Here is a 19,910-nt window from a genome sequence, read left to right as displayed (position 1 = left end):
ATAAACAACAAGTAAACACTGAAAACAAACAAATAAACTAGCATAACAGAAAAAGTTTTTTTTTTAATCCAACATGTATTTATTTTCTCCCACAGACCCAATGATTTTATCAACAACACAGAAAGTGAGCAAATTGCACAGTACTCTGGTTTGTCATCTACTAAATATGAGGGTAAAAAAAATGAAAAAATTGTGATTGTACTAATACTAACATGCTATTTTCTTTTATCACAGAAATGAACAAGAAAAACATGGACTCCTGTTACTAAACCAAATAGTAAGTATAACATGATAAATACAACCATCGCAGCATAGCACACCCATACTGGCTTATAACATTGTTCCTTATAAATTTGTTTTTGACCCAAAGTTATAAGCCACTATGAGTGTGATATGCTGCGGTGCTTGTGGCCAGGGCATAGACTCTTGGGTGCATGGCATATGAGTGTGATATGCTGCGGTGGTTGTGGCCAGGACATAGAGTCTTCGGTGCATGGCCAAATGGCCATGCACCCAACATTCTATACCCTGGCCACAACCACCGCAGCATATCACACCCATAGATTCAAGCATTTCAACCTTTTTAATTTCTGCGGACACAAGGAAGTTCCTAGAACACATTCAACTTGCCAGAGGACGATACGGACAATGTCATCAGGTCACCCCCGTTTTCTTTATGTACGAACATTTCAGGACACCGTGAGTGTTCTTAGAACACTTTCAGCTTGACAACGAACAATACAGACAACGTCTTCAGGACACCCCCTGCGAACATTCCAGGACCCCACGCGTCTTCTTAGAACACTTTCAACTTGACACCGAATCCATTCTGTTTATTTACGAACATTTCAGAACAGCCGTGTTGTCCGCAGACAAATCGAACACAACAAAAGCGTCTAGCACATAAAAGAAATACAACATTGCACCTATCTCATTCTCCCCCACCCTCCCCAAACACTCTTACACACCAACACACTCCACTAAATACAATTTTTAAACCAAGTTTCACCTCGCAAGCCGCTCGGCCAATCAGGGCACTGTCCGCGGAGCGAACAGGGAAGTCCGTCCGCGAAGCAAACGGAGATATCACACATTTTTTTGCCTTACATTTTGGTCATTTTAAAAAAAAACTACTGGACGGATTTACACCAAATTTGCAAAAGCACGCATTCGGGACCAAGCCCCCGCTCGTGCCGCAAATTTGGTGTAAATCCGTCCAGCGGTTTGGGAAAAAACAAAAGTTTTGTGACCCCCCCTACAACTTTGCCCCCCCTGGACCAAACCAAACTTTGCAAATGAATTCAGAGTGGGCCATATACTTTTTTTTGCAAAGTTGGTTGAGGATTCGTCCAGAGGGAGTGAAGTTATAAGCCACCCAAAAAATGTTCTTCCTATGGAAACACCAACTTAACCATAACTACATGGACGCTACCACATCCATGTAATATATACGGATTTGGCTAAATTCGTTTTCCTAGCACCAGCCACTGAATGAGGGAGAGCGCCATTTTTTAGCCAAATTGGTTCATATATATATATATATATATATATATATATATATATATATATATATATATATATATATATATATATATATATATATATATATATATATATAACATGGCCACGGTAGTGGCCATGTAGTTATGGTTAAATTGGTGTTTCCATAGGAAGAGCACTTTTTGGGCGGCTTATAACTTCGCTCTCCCTGGACGAATCCTCACCAAACTTTGCAAAAAAAGTATTTGGGTCACTCTGAATTCATTAGCAAAGTGTGGTGAGGATTCGTCCAGGGGGGGCAAAGTTATAGGGGGGGTCCCAAAACTTTTGTTTTTCCCATAGACATAATGGGAAAAAACTTTGCTCACGCCTACAGCCCAAACCGCTGGACGTATTTACACCAAATTTGCGGCAGGAGTGGCGGCTTGGTCCTGAAAGCGTGCTTTGCTTTATTTGGTGTAAATCCGTCCAGTAGTTTTTAAAAAAAATGACAAAAATATAAGTGAAAAAAATTAGTGATGTCTGTGTTCGCTTCGCGGACACACTTCCCTGTTCGCTCCGCGGACAGGACGGTGATTGGGCAAGCAGCTTGCGTGATGTCCGCGGACATATGACGGGCTCTCTCATTAGATGAGGTGAAAGCGTGCAGTGCGTCTGGCTTCAGAGATGCCCGCCATCTTTGTTCCTCGCCGCCTGCACAGTAAGTCTTGTGTCTGCCCCCCACCCCCTGCTCATGCCCCGTGTCTGTCTCCTGTACCCCTCCCACCCCCCCGCTCATGCCCGTGTCTCCCTCGTGTTCCCCCCACCCCCCGCTCATGCCTCGTGTTTCCCTTGTGTTACCCCCACCCCTCTGCTCATGCCCCGTGTTTCCCTTGTGTTACCCCCAACCCCTGCTCATGCCCCGTGTCTCCCTCGTGTTCCCCCCCACCCGCTGCTCATGCCCCGTGTCTCTCTCGTGTTCCCCCCACCACCGCTCATGCCCGTGTTTCCTTCCTTCCCCCCCACCCCCTGCTCATGCCCCGTTTGTACCCTGTTCCCTCTCACCCCCGCTCATGCCCATGTGTCTCCCCTATTCCCCCCCAACCTCGCTCATGCCCCGTGTGTCTCTCTCCCTCCCCTCCACCCCCGCTCATGCCCCGTGTCCCTCTCCCCTTCCCCCCCACCCCCCACTCAAGCCCGTGTGTCTCTCTCCCTCCCCCCACCCCTGCTCATGCCCTGTGTGTCTCTCCCCCTCCCGCCCACACCCAGCTCATGCCCCGCGTGTCTCTTTCCCCTTCCCCCCACCCCCGCTCAAGCTCCGTGTGTCTCTCTCCCTCCCCCCTACACCCGCTCATGCCCCGTGTGTCTCTCCCACTCCCGCCCACCCCCCGCTCATGCCCCGTGTGTCTCTCGCCCTCCCGCCCACCCCCCGCTCATGCCTCGTGTGTCTCTCTCCCTCCCCCCACCCCCCGCTCATGCCCCGTGTGTCTCTCTCCCCTTCCCCCACCCCCGCTCATGCCCCGTGTCTGTCTTCTGTTCCCCCCGCTCATGCCCCATGTCTTTCTCCTGTTCTCCTCACCCCCCGCTCATGCCCCGTATCTGTCTCCTGTTCCCCTCATGTGCCGTGTCTGTCTCCTGTTGCCCCCATGCCCGCCGCTCATGCCTCGTGTCTGTCTCCTGTTCTCCCCAACCCCCGCTCATGCCCCGTGTCTGTGTCCTGTTCCCCCCACCCCCTCTCATGCCCTGTGTCTATCTCCTATTGCCCCCCACCCCCCACTCATGCCCTGTGTCTGTCTTCTGTTCCCCCCACCCTCTCATGCCCCGTGTCTGTCTCCTGTTCCCCCCACCCGCTCATGCCCCGTGTCTCTCTCTTGTTTCCCCCAACCCCCCCGCTCATGCCCCGTGTCTGTCTCCTGTTCTCCCCACCCCCCGCTCATGCCCCGTGCCTATCTCCTGTTCCTCCCACCCCCCACTCATGCCCCGTGTCTGTCTCTTGTTGCCCCCCACACCCCCCACTCATGCCCCGTGTCTGTTATCCCCACCCCCCGCTCATGCCCCGTGTCTGTTGTGCCCCCCACCCCCTGCTCATGCCCCGTGTCTGTCTCCTGTTCCTCCCACCCCCCCGCTCATGCCCCGTGTCTGTCTCCTGTTGCCCCCCACCCCCCTCTCATGCCCCGTGTCTGTCTCTGTTGTTCCCTCACCCCCTGCTCATGCCCCGTGTCCCTCTCCCCTTCCCCCACCCCCCACTCAAGCCCTGTGTGTCTCTCTCCCTCCCCCCCACCCCTGCTCATGCCCCGTGTGTCTCTCCCCCTCCCGCCCACACCCCGCTCATGCCCCATGTGTCTCTCTCCCCTTCCCCCCACCCCCCCGCTCATGCCCCGCGTGTCTCTCTCCCCTTCCCCCCACCCCCTGCTCAAGCCCTGTGTGTCTCTCTCCCTCGCCCCCACCCATGCTCATGCCCCGTGTGTCTCTCCCCCTCCCGCCCACCCCCCGCTCATGCCCTGTGTGTCTCTCTCCCCTTCCCCCCACCCCCCGCTCATGCCCCGTGTGTCTCTCTCCCTCCCCCCACCCCCGCTCATGCCCCGTGTGTCTCTCCCCCTCCCCAACACCCCCGCTCATGCCCCGTGTGTCTCTCCCCCTCCCGCCCACCCCCCGCTCATGCCCCGTGTGTCTCTCCCCCTCCCCCCCACCCCCGCTCATGCCCCGTGTGTCTCTCCCCCTCCCCCCACCCCCGCTCACGCCCCGTGTGTCTCTCTCCCTTCCCTCCACCCCCGCTCATGCCCCGTGTCTCTCTCCCCTTCCCCCCACCCCCGCTCATGCCTCGTGTGTCTCTCTCCCTCCTCCTCACCCCCGCTCATGCCCCGTGTGTCTCTCCCCCTCCCGCCCCCGCTCTTGCCCCGTGTGTCTTTCCCACTCCCGCCCACCCCCGCTCATGCCCCGTGTGTCTTTCCCCCTCCCTCCCACCCCGGCTCATGCCCCGTGTGTCGTTCCCCATCCCGCCCACCCCCGCTCATGCCCCGTGTGTCTTTCCCCCTCCCGCCCACCCCCGCTCATGCCCCGTGTCTTTCATCCTCCCGCCCACCCCCGCTCATGCCCTGTGTGTCTCTCCCCCTCCCGCCCACCCCCCGCTCATGCCCCACTCATGCTCCGTGTGTCTCTCTCCCTTCCCCCCACCTCCCGCTCATGCCCCGTGTGTCTCTCTCTCTCCCCCTCACCCCCCGCTCATGCCCCGTGTGTGCTCCCCCTCCCGCCCAACCCCTGCTCATGCCCGGTGTGTCTCTCTCCCTCCCGCCCACCCCTGCTCATGCCCTGTGTGTCTCTCTCCCTCCCACCCACCCCCCGCTCATGCCCCGTGTTTCTCTCTCCCTCCCGCCCACCCCCCGCTCATGCCTCGTGTGTCTCTCTCCCTCCCCCCACCCCCCACTCATGCCCCATGTGTCTCTCTCCCCTTCCCCTCACCCCCGCTCATGCCCCGTGTCTGTCTTCTGTTCCCCCCGCTCATGCCCCGTGTCTGTCTCCTGTTCTCCTCACCCCCGCTCATGCCCCGGATCTGTCTCCTGTTCCCCTCATGTGCCGTGTCTGTCTCCTGTTGCCCCCACACCCCCCGCTCATACCCCGTGTCTGTCTCCTGTTCTCCCCAACCCCCGCTCATGCCCCGTGTCTGTGTCCTGTTCCCCCCACCCTCTCTCATGCCCTGTGTCTATCTCCTGTTGCCCCCACCCCCCGCTCATGCCCCGTGTCTGTCTCCTGTTCCCCCCACCCTCTCATGCCCCGTGTCTGTCTCCTGTTCTCTCCACCCCCAGCTCATGCCCCGTGTCTATCTCCTGTTCCTCCCACCCCCTGCTCATGCCCCGTGTCTGTCTCTGTTGTTCCCCCACCCCACGCTCATGCCCCGTGTCTGTTATCCCCACCCCCCGCTCATACCCCATGTCTGTTGTGCCCCCCACCCCCCGCTCATGCCCTGTGTCTGTCTCCTGTTCTCCCCACCCCCGCTCATGCCCCGTGTCTGTCTCCTGTTCCTCCCACCCCCCGCTCATGCCCCGTGTCTGTCTCCTGTTACCCCCCCACTCCCGCTCATGCCCCGTGTCTTTCAGCCTACCGCCCACCCCCGCTCATGCCCCGTGTCTTTCACCCTCCCGCCCACCCCCGCTCATGCCCTGTGTGTCTCTCCCCCTCCCGCCCACCCCCGCTCATGCCCCACTCATGCCCCGTGTGTCTCTCTCCCTTCCCCCCACTTCCCACTCATGCCCCGTGTGTCTCTCTCCCTCCCCCCCACCCCCCACTCAGGCCCCGTGTGTCTCTCCCCCTCCCGTCCAACCCCCGCTCATGCCCGGTGTGTCTCTCTCCCTCCCGCCCACCCCCGCTCATGCCCCGTGTGTCTCTCTCCCTCCCACCCACCCCCGCTCATGCCCCCTGTGTCTCTCTCCCTCCCGCCCACCCCCTGCTCATGCCTCGTGTGTCTCTCTCCCTCCCTCCACCCCCCGCTCATGCCCCGTGTGTCTCTCTCCCTCCCCCCACCCCCTGCTCATGCCCGTGTCTGTCTCCTGTTGCCCCCACCCCCTGCTCATGCCCCGTGTCTGTCTCTGTTGTTCCTCCCACCCCCCGCTCATGCCCGGTGTGTCTCTCTCCCTCCCGGACACCCCCCCTCATGCCCTGTGTGTCTCTCTCCCTCCCGCTCACCCCCCGCTCATGCCCCGTGTGTCTCTCTCCCTCCCGCCCACACCCCGCTCATGCCTCGTGTGTCTCTCTCCCTCCCCGCACCCCCCGCTCATGCCCCGTGTGTCTCTCTCCCCTTCCCCCACCCCCTGCTCATGCCCCGTGTCTGTCTTCTGTTCCCCCGCTCATGCCCCGTGTCTGTCTCCTGTTCTCCTCACCCCCCGCTCATGCCCCGTATCTGTCTCCTGTTCCCCTCATGTGCCATGTCTGTCTCCTGTTGCCCCCACGGCCCCCGCTCATGCCCCGTGTCTGTCTCCTGTTCTCCCCAACCCCCGCTCATGCCCCATGTCTGTGTCCTGTTCCCCCACCCCCTCTCATGCCCTGTGTCTATCTCCTGTTGCCCCCCACCCCCTGCTCATGCCCTGTGTCTGTCTTGTGTTCCCCCCACCCTCTCATGCCCCGTGTCTGTCTCCTGTTCCCCCCACCCGCTCATGCCCCGTGTCTCTCTCTTGTTGCCCCCCACCCATGCCCCGTGTCTGTCTCCTGTTCTCCCCACCCCCCGCTCATGCCCCGTGTCTATCTCCTGTTCCTCCCACCCCCACTCATGCCCCGTGTCTGTCTCTTGTTGCCCCCCACACCCTCCACTCATGCCCCGTGTCTGTTATCCCCACCCCCCGCTCATGACCCGTGTCTGTTGTGCCCCCCACCCCCCGCTCATGCCCCTTGTCTGTCTCCTGTTCCTCCCACCCCCCGCTCATGCCCCGTGTGTCTCTCTCCCTCCCCCACCCCCGCTCATGCCCCGTGTGTCTCTCCCCCTCCCCCCACCCCCGCTCACGCCCCGTGTGTCTCTCTCCCTTCCCTCCACCCCGCTCATGCCCCGTGTCTCTCTCCCCTTCCCCCCACCCCTGCTCATGATGCCTCGTGTGTCTCTCTCCCTCCTCCTCACCCCCGCTCATGCCTCGTGTGTCTCTCTCCCTCCTCCTCACCCCCGCTCATGCCCCGTGTGTCTTTCCCACTCCCGCCCACCCCGGCTCATGCCCCGTGTGTCGTTCCCCATCCCGCCGACCCCCGCTCATGCCCCGTGTGTCTTTCCCCCTCCTGCCCACCCCCGCTCATGCCCCGTGTCTTTCATCCTCCCGCCCACCCCCGCTCATGCCCTGTGTGTCTCTCCCCCTCCCGCCCACCCCCCGCTCATGCCCCACTCATGCCCCGTGTGTCTCTCTCCCTTCCCCCCACCTCCCGCTCATGCCCCGTGTGTCTCTCTCCCTCCCCCCACCCCCCGCTCATGCCCCGTGTGTGCTCCCCCTCCCGCCCAACCCCTGCTCATGCCCGGTGTGTCTCTCTCCCTCCCGCCCACCCCTGCTCATGCCCTGTGTGTCTCTCTCCCTCCCACCCACCCCCCGCTCATGCCCCGTGTTTCTCTCTCCCTCCCGCCCACCCCCAGCTCATGCCTCGTGTGTCTCTCTCCCTCCCTTCCCCCCCACTCATGCCCCGTGTGTCTCTCTCCCCTTACCCCCCACCCCCCGCTCATGCCCCGTGTCTGTCTTCTGTTCCCCCCGCTCATGCCCCGTGTCTGTCTCCTGTTCTCCTCACCCCCGCTCATGCCCCGGATCTGTCTCCTGTTCCCCTCATGTGCCGTGTCTGTCTCCTGTTGCCCCCACACCCCCCGCTCATACCCCGTGTCTGTCTCCTGTTCTCCCCAACCCCCGCTCATGCCCCGTGTCTGTGTCCTGTTCCCCCACCCTCTCTCATGCCCTGTGTCTATCTCCTGTTGCCCCCACCCCCCGCTCATGCCCCATGTCTGTCTCCTGTTCCCCCCACCCTCTCATGCCCCGTGTCTGTCTCCTGTTCCCCCCACCCGCTCATGCCCCGTGTCTCTCTCTTGTTGCCCCCCTCCCCCTGCTCATGCCCCGTGTCTGTCTCCTGTTCTCTCCACCCCCAGCTCATGCCCCGTGTCTATCTCCTGTTCCTCCCACCCCCTGCTCATGCCCCGTGTCTGTCTCTGTTGTTCCCCCACCCCACGCTCATGCCCCGTGTCTGTTATCCCCACCCCCCACTCATACCCCATGTCTGTTGTGCCCCCCACCCCCTGCTCATGCCCTGTGTCTGTCTCCTGTTCTCCCCACCCCCGCTCATGCCCCGTGTCTGTCTCCTGTTCCTCCCACCCCCGCTCATGACCCGTGTCTGTCTCCTGTTGCCCCCCCACCCCCGCTCATGCCCCGTGTCTTTCACCCTCCCGCCCACCCCCGCTCATGCCCCGTGTCTTTCACCCTCCCGCCCACCCCCGCTCATGCCCTGTGTGTCTCTCCCCCTCCCGCCCACCCCCGCTCATGCCCCACTCATGCCCCGTGTGTCTCTCTCCCTTCCCCCCACTTCCCACTCATGCCCCGTGTGTCTCTCTCCCTCCCCCTCACCCCCCGCTCATGCCCCGTGTGTCTCTCTCCCTCCCGTCCAACCCCCGCTCATGCCCGGTGTGTCTCTCTCCCTCCCGCCCACCCCCGCTCATGCCCCGTGTGTCTCTCTCCCTCCCACCCACCCCCGCTCATGCCCCGTGTGTCTCTCTCCCTCCCGCCCACCCCCCGCTCATGCCTCATGTGTCTCTCTCCCTCCCTCCACCCCCCGCTCATGCCCCGTGTGTCTCTCTCCCTCCCCCCACCCCCTGCTCATGCCCGTGTCTGTCTCCTGTTGCCCCCACCCCCTGCTCATGCCCCGTGTCTGTCTCTGTTGTTCCTCCCACCCCCGCTCATGCCCGGTGTGTCTCTCTCCCTCCCGGACACCCCCGCTCATGCCCTGTGTGTCTCTCTCCCTCCTGCTCACCCCCCGCTCATGCCCCGTGTGTCTCTCTCCCTCCCGCCCACACCCCGCTCATGCCTCGTGTGTCTCTCTCCCCTTCCCCCACCCCCTGCTCATGCCCCGTGTCTGTCTTCTGTTCCCCCGCTCATGCCCCGTGTCTGTCTCCTGTTCTCCTCACCCCCGCTCATGCCCCATGTCTGTCTCCTGTTCTCCTCACCCCCCGCTCATGCCCCATATCTGTCTCCTGTTCCCCTCATGTGCCATGTCTGTCTCCTGTTGCCCCCACGGCCCCCGCTCATGCCCCGTGTCTGTCTCCTGTTCTCCCCACCCCCCGCTCATGCCCTGTGTCTGTCTCCTGTTCTCCCCACCCCCGCTCATGCCCCATGTCTGTCTCCTGTTCTCCTCACCCCCCGCTCATGCCCCATATCTGTCTCCTGTTCCCCTCATGTGCCATGTCTGTCTCCTGTTGCCCCCACGGCCCCCGCTCATGCCCCGTGTCTGTCTCCTGTTCTCCCCAACCCCCGCTCATGCCCCGTGTCTGTGTCCTGTTCCCCCACCCCCTCTCATGCCCTGTGTCTATCTCCTGTTGCCCCCCACCCCCCGCTCATGCCCTGTGTCTGTCTTCTGTTCCCCCACCCTCTCATGCCCCGTGTCTGTCTCCTGTTCCCCCCACCCGCTCATGCCCCGTGTCTCTCTCTTGTTGCCCCCCACCCCCAGCTCATGCCCCGTGTCTGTCTCCTGTTCTCCCCACCCCCCGCTCATGCCCCGTGTCTATCTCCTGTTGCCCCCCACCCCCCGCTCATTCCCCGTGTCTGTCTCTGTTGTTCCCCCACCCCCTGCTCATGCCCCGTGTCCCTCTCCCCTTCCCCCACCCCCCACTCAAGCCCTGTGTGTCTCTCTCCCTCCCCCCCACCCCTGCTCATTCCCCGTGTGTCTCTCCCCCTCCCGCCCACACCCTGCTCAGCCCCATGTGTCTCTCTCCCCTTCCCCCCACCCCCCGCTCATGCCCCGTGTGTATCTCTCCCTTCCCCCCACCCCCGCTCATGCCCCGTGTGTCTCTCTCCCTCCCCCACACCCCTGCTCATGCCCTGTGTGTCTTTCCCCCTCCCGCCCACCCCCCGCTCATGCCCCGTGTGTCCCTCCCCCTCCCGCCCACCCCCCGCTCATGCCCCGTGTGTCTCTCTCCCTCCCCCACCCCCGCTCATGCCCCGTGTGTCTCTCCCCCTCCCCCCACCCCCGCTCATGCCTCGTGTGTCTCTCTCCCTCCCCCTCAACCCCGCTCATGCCCCGTGTGTCTCTCCTCCTCCCGCCCCCGCTCTTGCCCCGTGTGTCTTTCCCACTCCCGCCCACCCCCGCTCATGCCCCGTGTGTCTTTCCCCCTCCCGCCCACCCCCGCTCATGCCCCGTGTGTCGTTCCCCCTCCCGCCCACCCCCGCACATGCCCCGTGTGTCTTTCCCCCTCCTGCCCACCCCCGCTCATGCTCCATGTCTTTCAGCCTCCCGCCCACCCCCGCTCATGCCCTGTGTGTCTCGCCCCCTCCCGCCCATTACCCGCTCATGCCCCACTCATGCCCTGTGTGTCTCTCTCCCTTCCCCCCACCTCCTGCTCATGCCCCGTGTGTCTCTCTCCCTCCCCCCCACCCCCCGCTCATGCCCCGTGTGTCGCTCCCCCTCCCGCCCATGCCCGGTGTGTCTCTCTCCCTCCCACCCACCCCCGCTCATGCCCCGTGTGTCTCTCTCCCTCCCACCCACCCCCCGCTCATGCCCCGTGTGTGTCTCTCCCTCCCGCCCACCCCCCGCTCATGCCTCGTGTGTCTCTCTCCCTCCCCCCACCCCCCGCTCATGCCCCGTGTGTCTCTCTCCCCTTCCCCCACCCCCCGCTCATGCCCCGTGTCTGTCTTCTGTTTCCCCCGCTCATGCCCCGTGTCTGTCTCCTGTTCTCCTCACCCCCCGCTCATGCCCCGGATCTGTCTCCTGTTCCCCTCATGTGCCGTGTCTGTCTCCTGTTGCCCCCACGCCCCCCGCTCATGCCCCGTGTCTGTCTCCTGTTCTCCCCAACCCCCGCTCATGCCCGTGTCTGTGTCCTGTTCCCCCACCCCCTCTCATACCCTGTGTCTATCTGCTGTTGCCCCCCACCCCCCGCTCATGCCCTGTGTCTGTCTCCTGTTCCCCCCCACCCTCTCATGCCCCGTGTCTGTCTCCTGTTCCCCCACCCGCTCATGCCCCGTGTCTCTCTCTTGTTGCCCCCCAGCCCCCGCTCATGCCCCGTGTCTGTCTCCTGTTCTCCCCACCCCCCGCTCATGCCCCGTGTCTGTCTCTGTTGTTCCCCCACCCCACGCTCATGCCCCGTGTCTGTTATCCCCACCCCCCGCTCATACCCCCTGTCTGTTGTGCCCCCCACCCCCCGCTCATGCCCTGTGTCTGTCTCCTGTTCTCCCCACCCCCGCTCATGCCCCATGTCTGTCTCCTGTTCTCCTCACCCCCCGCTCATGCCCCATATCTGTCTCCTGTTCCCCTCATGTGCCATGTCTGTCTCCTGTTGCCCCCACGGCCCCCGCTCATGCCCCGTGTCTGTCTCCTGTTCTCCCCAACCCCCGCTCATGCCCCGTGTCTGTGTCCTGTTCCCCCACCCCCTCTCATGCCCTGTGTCTATCTCCTGTTGCCCCCCACCCCCCGCTCATGCCCTGTGTCTGTCTTCTGTTCCCCCACCCTCTCATGCCCCGTGTCTGTCTCCTGTTCCCCCCACCCGCTCATGCCCCGTGTCTCTCTCTTGTTGCCCCCCACCCCCAGCTCATGCCCCGTGTCTGTCTCCTGTTCTCCCCACCCCCCGCTCATGCCCCGTGTCTATCTCCTGTTCCTCCCACCCCCACTCATGCCCCGTGTCTGTCTCTTGTTGCCCCCCACACCCTCCACTCATGCCCCGTGTCTGTTATCCCCACCCCCCACTCATGACCCGTGTCTGTTGTGCCCCCCACCCCCCGCTCATGCCCCTTGTCTGTCTCCTGTTCCTCCCACCCCCCGCTCATGCCCCGTGTCTGTCTCCTGTTGCCCCCCACCCCCCGCTCATTCCCCGTGTCTGTCTCTGTTGTTCCCCCACCCCCTGCTCATTCCCCGTGTCCCTCTCCCCTTCCGCCACCCCCCACTCAAGCCTTGTGTGTCTCTCTCCCTCCCCCCCACCCCTGCTCATTCCCCGTGTGTCTCTCCCCCTCCCGCCCACACCCCGCTCAGCCCCGTGTGTCTCTCTCCCCTTCCCCCTACCCCCTGCTCATGCCCCGCGTATCTCTATCCCCTTCCCCCCACCCCCTGCTCAAGCCCCGTGTGTCTCTCTCCCTCGCCCCCACGCCCGCTCATGCCCCGTGTGTCTCTCCCCCTCCCACCCACCCCACGCTCATGCCCCGTGTGTCTCTCTCCCCTTCCCCCCACCCCCTGCTCATGCCCCGTGTGTCTCTCTCCCTTCCCCCACCCCCGCTCATGCCCCGTGTGTCTCTCTCCCTCCCCCACCCCCCGCTCATGCCCCGTGTGTCCCTCCCCCTCCCGCCCACCCCCCGCTCATGCCCCGCGTGTCTCTCTCCCTCCCCCACCCCCGCTCATGCCCCGTGTGTCTCTCCCCCTCCCCCCACCCCCGCTCATGCCTCGTGTGTCTCTCTCCCTCCCCCTCACCCCCGCTCATGCCCCGTGTGTCTCTCCCCCTCCCGCCCCCGCTCTTGCCCGGTGTCTTTCCCACTCCCGCCCACCCCCGCTCATGCCCCTTGTGTCTTTCCCCCTCCTGCCCACCCCCGCTCATGCCCCGTGTGTCGTTCCCCCTCCCGCCCACCCCCGCGTGTCTTTCCCCCTCCTGCCCACCCCCGCTCATGCCCCATGTCTTTCAGCCTCCCGCCCACCCCCGCTCATGCCCTGTGTGTCTCTCCCCCTCCCGCCCATTACCCGCTCATGCCCCACTCATGCCCTGTGTGTCTCTCTCCCTTCCCCCCACCCCCCGCTCATGCCCCGTGTGTCTCTCCCCCTCCCGCCCATGCCCGGTGTGTCTCTCTCCCTCCCGCCCACCCCCGCTCATGCCCCGTGTGTCTCTCTCCCCCTGTCTCTCTCCTGTTGCCCCCCCGCTCATGCCCTGTGTCTGTCTCCTGTTCCCCCCACCCGCTCATGCCCCGTGTCTCTCTCCTGTTGCCCCCGCTCATGCTCCGTGTCTGTCTCCTGTACCCCTCCCACCTCCCCGCTCATGCCTCGTGTCTCATTCCTGTTGTCCCCCCACCCCCTGCTCATGCCCCGTGTCTGTCTCCTGTACCCCCCCACGCCCGCTCATGCCCCGTGTCTCTTTCCTGTTGCCCCCCACCCCCTGCTCATGCCCCGTGTCTGTCTCCTGTTGCCCCCACCCCCCGCTCATGCCCCGTGTCTGTCTCTGTTGTTCCGCCCACCCCCCGCTCATGCCCCGTGTCTCTCTCCTGTTGCCGCCCACCCCCCGCTCATGCCCCGTGTCTGTCTCCTGTTCCCCCACCCGCTCTTGCTCCGTGTCTCTCTCCTGTTGACCCCCACCCCCCGCTCATGCCCTGTGTCTGTCTCCTGTACCCCTCCCATCCCCCCGCTCATGCCCGTGTCTCTCTCCTTTTGCTCCCCCACCCCCTGCTCATGCCCCGTGTCTGTTTTCTGTACCCCCCCACCCCCGCTCATGCCCCGTGTCTCTCTCCTGTTGCCCCCCACCCCCCCGCTAATGCCCCGTGTCTGTCTTCTGTTCCCCCCACCCCCCGCTCATGCCCCGTGTCTGTCTCCTGTTCCCCCACTCCCCGCTCATGCCCCGTGTCTGTCTCCTGTACCCCCCAACTCCGCGCTCATGCCCTGTGTCTCTCTCCTGTTGGCCCCCACCCCCCGCTCATGCCCCGTGTCTGTCTCCTGTTCTCCCCACCCCTGCTCATGCCTCGTATCTGTCTCCTGTTCCCCCATCCCCCGCACATGCCCTGTGTCTGTCTCCTGTTCTCTCCACCCCCCCACTCATGCCCCGTGTCTGTCTCCTGTTCTCCCCACCACCCGCTCATGTCCTGTGTCTCTCTCTTGTTGGCCCCACCCCCCGCTCATGCCCCGTGTCTGTCTCCTGTTGCCCCCCACCCCCCGCTCATGCCCCATGTCTCCCTCGTGTTCCCCCCACCCCCCGCTCATGCCCCGTGTTTCCCTTGTGTTACCCCCCACCCCCCTGCTCATGCCCCGTGTTTCCCTTGTGTTACCCCCAACCCCCCGCTCATGCCCCGTGTCTCTCTCGTGTTCCCCCCACCACCGCTCATGCCCGTGTTTCCTTCCTTTCCCCCCACCCCCTGCTCATGCCCCGTTTGTACCCTGTTGCCTCTCACCCCCCGCTCATGCCCATGTGTCTCCCCTGTTCCCCCCACCCTCGCTCATGCCTGTGTGTCTCGCTCACTCCCCTCCACCCCCGCTCATGCCCGTGTCCCTCTCCCCTTCCCCCCACACCCGCTCAAGCCCTGTGTGTCTCTCTCACTCCCCCCCACCCCTGCTCATGCCCCAAGTGTCTCTCCCCCTCCCGCACACCCCCGCTCATGCCCCGTGTGTCTCTCTCCCATTCCCCCCACCCCCCGCTCCTGCCCCGCCTGTCTCTCTTCCCTTCCCCCCACCCCCGCTCAAGCCCCGTGTGTCTCTCTCCCTCCCGCCCACCCCCCGCTCATGCCCTGTGTGTCTCTCCCCCTCCCGCCCAACCCCCGATCATGCCCCGTGTGTCTCTCTCCCTCCCCCCCACCCCCGCTCATGCCCCGTGTGTCTCTCTCCCTCCCCCCACCCCTCTCATGCCCCGTGTGTCTGTCTCCCTCCCCTCCACCCCCGCTCATGCCCCGTGTCTCTCTCCCCTTCTCCCCACCCCCGCTCATGCCTCGTGTGTCTCTCCCCTCCCCTCACCCCCGCTCATGCCCCGTGTGTCTCTCCCCCTCCCGCCCCCGCTCTTGCCCCGTGTGTCTTTCCCCCTCCCGCCCACCCCCGCTCATGCCCCGTGTGTCTTTCACCCTCCCGCCCACCCCCGCTCATGCCCCGTGTGTCTCTCCCCCTCCCACCCACCCCCCGCTCATGCCCCGTGTGTCTCTCTCCCTTCCCCCCACCCCCCACTCATGCCCCGTGTGTCTCTCTCCCCTCTACCCCCCGCTAATGCCCCGTGTGTCTCTCCTCCTCCCGCCCACCCCCCGCTCATGCCCGGTGTGTCTCTCTCCCTCCCGCCCACCCCCGCTCATGCCCCGTGTGCCTCTCTCCCTCCCGCCCACCCCCCGCTCATGCCCCGTGTGTCTCTCTCCCTCCCGCCCACCCCCCGCTCATGCCCCATGTGTCTCTCTCCCTCCCCCCACCCCCCGCTCATGCCCCATGTGTCTCTCGCCCCCACCCATGCCCCGTGTCTGTCTCCTGTACCCCCCCACTCCCCGCTCATGCCCCGTGTGTCTCTCTCCCCTTCCCCCCACCCCCCGCTCATGCCCCGTGTCTGTCTTCTGTTCCCCCCGCTCATGCCACGTGTCTGTCTCCTGTTCTCCTCACCCCCCGCTCATGCCCCGTATCAGTCTCCTGTTCCCCTCATGTGCCATGTCTGTCTCCTGTTGCCCCCATGCCCCCCGCTCATGCCCCGTGTCTGTCTCCTGTTCTCCCCAACCCCCGCTCTTGCCCCGTGTCTGTGTCCTGCCCCCTCCACCCCCGCTCATGCCCCGTTTCTATCTCCTGTTGCCCCCCACCCCCTGCTCATGCCCTGTGTCTGTCTCTTGTTGCCCCCCACCCCCCGCTCATGCCCAGTGTCTGTCTGCTGTTCTCCCCACCCCCCGCTCATGCCCCGTGTCTGTCTCCTGTTCCTCCCACCCCCGCTCATGCCCCGTGTCTGTATCCTGTTGCCCCCCCACCTCCCGCTCATGCCCCGTGTCTGTTATCCCCACCCCCCGCTCATGCCCCGTGTCTGTTGTGCCCCCCACCCCCTGCTCATGCCCCGTGTCTGTCTCCTGTTCTCCCCACCCCCGCTCATGCCCCGTGTCTGTCTCCTGTTCCTCCCACCCCCCGCTAATGCCCTGTGTCTGCCTCCTGTTGCCCCCACCCCCTGCACATGCCCCGTGTCTATCTCTGTTGTTCCCCCCACCCCCCACTCATGCCCCGTGTCTGTCTCCTGTTCCCCCCACCCCCGCTCATGCCCCGTGTCTCTCCTGTTGCCCCCCACTCATGCCCCGTGTCTGTCTCCCCTTCCCCCCACCCCCGCTCATGCCCCGTGTCTGTCTCCTATCCTCCCCACCCCCGCTCATGCCTCGTATCTGTCTCCTGTTCCCCCATACTCCGCTCATGCCCCGTGTCTGTCTCCTTTTCTCCCCACCCCCCGCTCATGCCCCGTGTGTCTCTCTCCCTCCCCCCACCCCAGGCTCATGCCCCGTGTCTGTCTCCTGTACCCCCCAACCCCCCGCTCATGCCCCGAGTCTGTCTCCTGTACACCCCCACCCCCGCTCATGCCCCGTGTCTCTCTCCTGTTGCCCCCCCGCTCATGCCCCGTGTCTGTTTTTCTGTTCCCCCACCCGCTCATGCCCCGTGTCTCTCTCCTGTTGCCCCCCCGCTCATGCCCCATGTCTGTCTCCTGTACCCCTCCCACCCCCCCGCTCATGCCCCGTGTCTCATTCCTGTTGCCCCCCACCCTCTGCTCATGCCCCGTGTCTGTCTCCTGTACCCCCCTCACCCCCGCTCATGCCCCGTATCTCTCTCCTGTTGCCTCCCCGCTCATGTCCCGTGTCTGTCTTCTGTTCCCCCCACCGCCCGCTCATGCCCTGTTTCTGTCTCCTGTTCCCCCCACTCCCTGCTCATGCCCCCTGTCTGTCTCCTGTTGCCCCCACCCATGCCCCGTGTCTGCCTCCTGTACCCCCCACTCCACGCTCATGCCCCGTGTCTCTCTCCTGTTGCCCCCCACACCCCCGCTCATGCCCCGTGTCTGTCTCCTGTTGCTCCCCATACCCCGCTCATGCCCCGTGTCTGTCTCCTGTCCTCCCCACCCCCGCTCATGCCTCGTATCTGTCTCCTGTTCCCCCCATCCCCCGCTCATGCCCCATGTCTGTCTCCTGTTCTCCCCACCCCCCGCTCATGCCCCGTGTATGTATCCTGTTCTCCCAACCCCCCGCTCATGCCCTGTGTCTCTCTCCTGTTGCCCCCACCCCCCGCTCATGCCCCGTGTCTGTCTCCTGTTGCCCCCCACCCCCCCGCTCATGCCCCGTGTCTCCCTCGTGTTCCCCCCACCCCCCGCTCATGCCCGTGTTTCCCTTGTGTTACCCCCCACCCCCCGCTCATGCCCCGTGTTTCTCTTGTGTTACCCCTCACCCCCCCGCTCATGCCCCATGTCTCCCTCGTGTTCCCCCCACCCACTGCTCATGCCCCGTGTCTCTCTTGTGTTCCCCCCACCACCGCTCATGCCCGTGTTTCCTTCCTTTCCCCCCACCCCCTGCTCATGCCCCGTTTGTACCCTGTTGCCTCTCACCCCCCGCTCATGCCCATGTGTCTCCCCTGTTCCCACCACCCTCGCTCATGCCCGTGTGTCTCGCTCCCTCCCCTCCACCCCCGCTCATTCCCCGTGTCCCTCTCCCCTTCCCCCTACCCCCGCTCAAGCCCCGTGTGTCTCTCTCCCTCCCCCCACCCCTGCTCATGTCCCGTGTGTCTCTCCCCCTCCCGCACACCCCCCGCTCATGCCCCGTGTGTCTCTCTCCCCTTCCCCCCACCCCCCGCTCATGCCCGCGTGTCTCTCTTCCCTTCCCCCCACCCCCGCTCAAGCCCCGTGTGTCTCTCTCCCTCCCCCACACCCCCGCTCATGCCCTGTGTGTCTCTCCCCCTCCCACCCAACCCCCGATCATGCCCCGTGTGTCTCTCTCCCTCCCCCCCACCCCCGCTCATGCCCCGTGTGTCTCTCTCTCTCCCCCCCACCCCCGCTCATGCCCCGTGTGTCTCTCTCCCTCCCCTCCAGCCCTGCTCATGCCCCATGTCTCTCTCCCCTTCCCCCCACCCCCCGCTCATGCCCATGTGTCTCCCCTGTTCCCACCACCCTCGCTCATGCCCGTGTGTCTCGCTCCCTCCCCTCCACCCCCGCTCATTCCCCGTGTCCAACTCCCCTTCCCCCCACCCCCGCTCAAGCCCCGTGTGTCTCTCTCCCTCCCCCCACCCCTGCTCATGCCCCGTGTGTCTCTCCCCCTCCCGCACACCCCCCGCTCATGCCCCGTGTGTCTCTCTCCCCTTCCCCCCACCCCCCGCTCATGCCCCGCGTGTCTCTCTTCCCTTCCCCCCACCCCCGCTCAAGCCCCGTGTGTCTCTCTCCCTCCCCCACACCCCCGCTCATGCCCTGTGTGTCTCTCCCCCTCCCACCCACCCCCGATCATGCCCCGTGTGTCTCTCTCCCTCCCCCCCACCCCCGCTCATGCCCAGTGTGTCTCTCTCTCTCCCCCCCACCCCCGCTCATGCCCCGTGTGTCTCTCTCCCTCCCCTCCAGCCCTGCTCATGCCCCATGTCTCTCTCCCCTTCCCCCCACCCCCCGCTCATGCCTCGTGTATCTCTTGAACCTCCCCCCCACCCCCGCTCATGCCCCGTGTGTCTCTCCCCCTCCCGCCCCCGCTCTTGCCCCGTGTGTCTTTCCCCCTCCCACCCACCCCCGCTCATGCCCCGTGTGTCTCTCCCCCTCCCGCCCACCCCCCGCTCATGCCCGGTGTGTCTCTCTCCCTCCCGACCACCCCCGCTCATGCCCCGTGTGTCTCTCTCCCTCCCGCCCACCCCCCGCTCATGCCCCGTGTGTCTCTCGACCTCCCGCCCACCCCCCGCTCATGCCTCGTGTGTCTCTCTCCCTCCCCCCCACCCCCGCTCATGCCCCGTGTGTCTCTCTCCCCTTCCCCCCACCCCCCGCTCATGCCCCGTGTCTGTCTTCTGTTCCCCCGCTCATGCCCCGTGTCTGTCTCCTGTTCTCCTCACCCCCCGCTCATGCCCCGTATCTGTCTCCTGTTCCCCTCATGTGCCATGTCTGTCTCCTGTTGCCCCCATACCCCCGCTCATGCCCCGTGTCTGTCTCCTGTTCTCCCCAACCCCCGCTCATCCCCCGTGTCTGTGTCCTGTTCCCTCCACCCCCGTTCATGCCCCGTGTCTATCTCCTGTTGCCCCCCACCCCCTGCTCATGCCCCGTGTCTCTCTCTTGTTGCCCCCCACCCCCTGCTCATGCCCAGTGTCTGTCTCCTGTTCTCCCCACCCCCGCTCATGCCCCGTGTCTGTCTCCTGTTCCTCCCACCCCCCGCTCATGCCCCGTGTCTGTCTCCTGTTGCCCCCCACCTCCCGCTCATGCCCCGTGTCTGTTATCCCCACCCCCCGCTCATGCCCCGTGTCTGTTGTGCCCCCCACCCCCTGCTCATGCCCCGTGTCTGTCTCCTGTTCTCCCCACCCCCGCTCATGCCCCGTGTCTGTCTCCTGTTCCTCCCACCCCCGCTAATGCCCTGTGTCTGCCTCCTGTTGCCACCACCCCCTTCACATGCCCCGTGTCTATCTCTGTTGTTCCCCCCACCCCCCACTCATGCCCCGTGTCTCTCCTGTTGCCCCCCACTCCCCACTCATGCCCCGTGTCTGTCTCCCCTTCCCCCCACCCCCCGCTCATGCCCTGTGTCTGTCTCCTGTCCTCCCCACCCCCGCTCATGCCTCGTATCTGTCTCCTGTTCCCCCCATACCCCGCTCATGCCCCGTGTCTGTCTCCTGTTCTCCCCACCCCCCGCTCATGCCCCTTGTCTCTCTCCCCTTCCCCCCAGCCCCCGCTCATGCCCCTTGTCTCTCTTCTGTTGCCCCCCCTCGCTCATGCCCCGTGTCTGTCTCCTGTTCCCCCCACCCTCTGCTCATGCCCGTGTCTGTCTCCTGTTCCCCCCACCCGCTCATGCCCCGTGTCTCTCTCCTGTTGCCCCCCACCCCCCCGCTCATGCCCCGTGTCTGTCTCCTGTTCTCCCCACCCCCCGCTCATGCCCCGTGCCTATCTCCTG

The sequence above is a fragment of the Ambystoma mexicanum genome, chromosome 5q, assembly GCF_040938575.1.
Source record: "Ambystoma mexicanum isolate Mex_15411 chromosome 5q, UKY_AmexF1_1, whole genome shotgun sequence".
Lineage (NCBI taxonomy): Eukaryota > Metazoa > Chordata > Amphibia > Caudata > Ambystomatidae > Ambystoma > Ambystoma mexicanum.
This window is presented reverse-complemented; position numbering follows the sequence as displayed.